General features: G+C 38.2%; 1 pseudogene; it reads left to right on the top strand.

Moving 5' to 3' along the window:
- Positions 1-279: 279 nt before the first annotated feature.
- Positions 280-379, top strand: LOC127124343 (uncharacterized; annotated as a pseudogene).
- The last annotated feature ends 2,368 nt before the right edge of the window (positions 380-2,747 follow it).

Genomic DNA, 2,747 nt, shown 5'->3' with positions numbered 1-2,747 from the left:
TGATACGTTTAAACTTTCAATTTTCTGGACCAAAGCATCCACTTTTGCATTAACGTGATCAAGGTTACTTATCTCGTACATGCCAGTTTTCGGTTGAGGTTTTTCCACCGTTGTTCGTTCGGTTCCCCACTGATAGTGGTTTTGGGCCATGCTCTCGATAAGCTGGTAAGCATCAGCATAAGGTTTGTTCATTAGTGCACCACCTGCAGCGGCGTCTATTTTAACCTTGTATTGTATAAGAGACCATTATAAAATGTGTGAATTACTAACCAGTCTTCCAAACCATGGTGTGGGCAAAGTCTCATCATGTCTTTGTATCTTTCCCATGCTTCGAAAAGAGACTCGTTGTCTTTCTGTTTAAATCCGTTTATCTGGGCTCTTAACATAGCTGTTTTGCTTGGCGGAAAATATCGGGCAAGAAAAACTTTCTTCAACTCGTTCCATGTGGTGACTGAGTTGGAAGGAAGAGATTGAAGCCATCTTCTAGCGCTATCTCTTAATGAGAAAGGAAAAAGACGAAGTCGAATTGCCTCTGAAGTGACACCATTAGCTTTAACAGTATCAGCGTATTGAACAAATACGGATAAATGAAGGTTTGGATCTTCGGTAAGATTTCCAGAGAATTGGTTCTGTTGCACAGCCTGCAACAGCGAAGGTTTGAGTTCGAAGTTGTTTGCTTCAATTGCGGGCGGAGCAATACTTGAATGCGGTTCATCTTGCGATGGAGCGGCGTAATCTCTAAGAGCACGAGCTGGTTCTGCCATCTCGGTTAAAGAAGGAAGATCTTTGAGATCAGGAAAGTCTATAGGAGGGAGATTGTTTGCAGCACGATATTCCCGAATTCGTCGTAAGACTCGGAGATATAGTTCGATATCGTTGATTCGTAGATAGAGCGGTTCACCTTGTGAGCGAGTGCGTGGCATACAAATCAACGAAAGAAAGAATAGAAGAAAAAGAAACCTTAGTCTCTACAGCGTAACGGAAGAGTTACGATATCGATTGAATAAAAGTCCCCGGCAACGGCGCCAAAAACTTGATCGCTCGACTGTGTGAGTCGAGAATGTGATACAAACTGCAAGTGCACAGTTCTATCGCGTAGTTTTAAAAGATATCGATCCCACAGGGACTTATGAATCGATATACCGTTATCTAAGGTTACTACGTAAATCTAAGGTTAAAAATGTTTGATTGTTTGGGGAAAAACTAAAGGCTAAACTAAGATCTGGATTAAATATTAATAAAACGGATATCGGTATGTAGTTCGTCAAAACTAGGGAATCAAGTCTTTGTCGGTTTCTTGGTTTTTTAAAATAAATCGTTTCAGTTAACTTTATTGGTTAAAGGTTTTATCTCAAACTCTCGCTCTGTTGAATAAACCATGATTTTATATTAATGTAGCTGTCACTTATAATTAAGTCAAAAACCATATTTTGAAAACAATAAAGTTGCAGAAACTCTTTTTAAGAAAACACTGACCGTTTTAAACACCCTTATCTCAAACTCTCGCTCTGTTGACTTAGGTTATATAATCAAATCCAAATGCTTAACTCTCGTCCTCACATTCAATCTTTAAAAACACTTTTTGGAAAAAGTCAGAATTTAATTAACTTTAAAACTTGCTCTCGCCCTGATCTAGAATTAATGCCTAACTTACACTGTCCAGTTAAATCCTCAAACTCTCGCTCTGTTGATTTTAACTTCTTTATGTCCTTTACTTTTGTAAAAAAATCTTGTTATTAAACCTGTAAGTTGAGACCGTAAAAAGATTGATTTTAATTTTAAGTTTAGATAGACCGACTCAGTCTTGATCCCTTATTCTGCTTACTTTACATACCGATACCTAGGCGAATTAGCCAGACATGCTAAATAAACAAGAATACATATCATGCATAAACAGACTCATTCCAGGCAGATAATATAGATAAATAATAAAACAAAATATTAAATAATGATTAAAGAACCTGAATGCGTAATACAATAGTCTTGAACACTCCACCACAAGCCGGTAGGATTTGTTCTTCGATTCTTCAATTAAACAATAAATTAAACCAAGGAAATAAAACTAGAATCTAACGTAAGGTTAGATCCGATAAAAAGTTGCACAATAGTTTCCGGTGTAGAAATTATTATGCGAAAAATATCTAAATGCTAAAAAGGGAAAGGTAAATTGCAAGGGAAAAAGAATGTAGAACTTGCAAAAGAAATAAATAAAATAAACAATGTTAAGTTGCTGGAAAAGAAAATTAAGCAAAAGCGTGAAAAGAAAATTGGCAGAGCTTCGGCAATATGAGCGTGGAAAAACCGAGAGGCCTTTAGGTTTTTGAGATGGCTATTTATATTGGTACTGGTAACTGCTTTCCGTTTCTCCCGTTCTTTAACGTGGCTAAATGCACGGCGTGGATATAGGAGACCAACTCCTCAACGTCTCTTCTTCAAGTCTTCTGAGGGCGTTACTTGCGCCAAAAAGGTAGTGGAACGGTGTGACGCTCGTCACACCATGTGTGACGTCCGTCACAAGGCTGTTTTGCGTGACGCTTGTCACGCACCCTGTGACGTCCGTCACAGGCACATCATTGGTGACTTGTGCGCTTTGGGCTGGGCTTTGGCATTTGGTTCCTTTTCTCTCCTTTTTGCACCTTCTTTTCTTCCGTTTTCACTTGTTCTTCAAAATGGACTACCTGAGACAAATAGGAAGAAAATACCACGTAATATCTCATAAAATGCAGTAAACCGAAATAAATAGTCAT

This window comes from Lathyrus oleraceus, chromosome 2 (assembly GCF_024323335.1).
Source record: "Lathyrus oleraceus cultivar Zhongwan6 chromosome 2, CAAS_Psat_ZW6_1.0, whole genome shotgun sequence".
Lineage (NCBI taxonomy): Eukaryota > Viridiplantae > Streptophyta > Magnoliopsida > Fabales > Fabaceae > Lathyrus > Lathyrus oleraceus.
Note: the sequence above shows the minus strand (reverse complement) of the source record. Positions and strands in the feature narration are given on the sequence as shown.